The sequence below is a fragment of the Myotis brandtii genome, unplaced genomic scaffold (genome assembly GCF_000412655.1).
Source record: "Myotis brandtii unplaced genomic scaffold, ASM41265v1 scaffold940, whole genome shotgun sequence".
Lineage (NCBI taxonomy): Eukaryota > Metazoa > Chordata > Mammalia > Chiroptera > Vespertilionidae > Myotis > Myotis brandtii.
Genome location: NW_005371877.1, coordinates 659,337 through 659,924, shown reverse-complemented (window position 1 = coordinate 659,924; position 588 = coordinate 659,337). Strand labels below are relative to the sequence as shown.

The following is a 588-nucleotide window of genomic DNA, read 5'->3' as shown; positions in this document are numbered from 1 at the left end:
CCCCCCTCCCCTCCCCGCCAGCTCCATCCCTGAGCAGAGGACCATGTGGAGGGGGGGGGCGCCTCCTGAACCCCCAGCCCAAGTCCGCACCGGGCAGCGGGGGCCGGGAGGGGGCAGCTTCCCCTCCTTGTATGGAAACTTCCATCTGCGCGCGGCGCAGGGGCTGGACACTCCCCTGGGAGCCCCCGAGCAGCCCCTCTCCCCAGATTCCTACTTGGAAATGTTGGGGACAGGGAGGGGGCGGGGGGATCCTGCAAATGTGGCGTCTGGCAGGACGCTTTTGCCAACTCAGCCCCCCTCGCTCCCTCCTGGCCCCGCCCACCCGTTTCTCTCCTCTCTCTCTCTCTCTCTCTCTCTCTCTCTCTCTCTCTTTTGCTGGCGCGAGTGCGCATACCAGGGTGGGTTTCTGAGACCCGCGCCCTCCCTCCTTGCCCAGCACCCTGGGGGGACGGCCCTCCCCCCGCACGGCGCAAACCCCAAACTTTCACCAACACTCCCCGCACCCCCAAACCCACCAGGAAGTCGCTTTTGCAGACGCTCACACCGCTCCGGGCATTTTCCGCGGCCCCTACCCCGCCCCCTCCGCGG

General features: G+C 68.0%; 1 protein-coding gene across 1 annotated transcript in view; it reads right to left on the bottom strand.

The window, feature by feature from the left end:
• IGF2 (insulin-like growth factor 2) overlaps positions 1–588 on the bottom strand; it is a 14,136-nt gene that overhangs the window by 4,294 nt on the left and 9,254 nt on the right. The window lies entirely within an intron of this gene.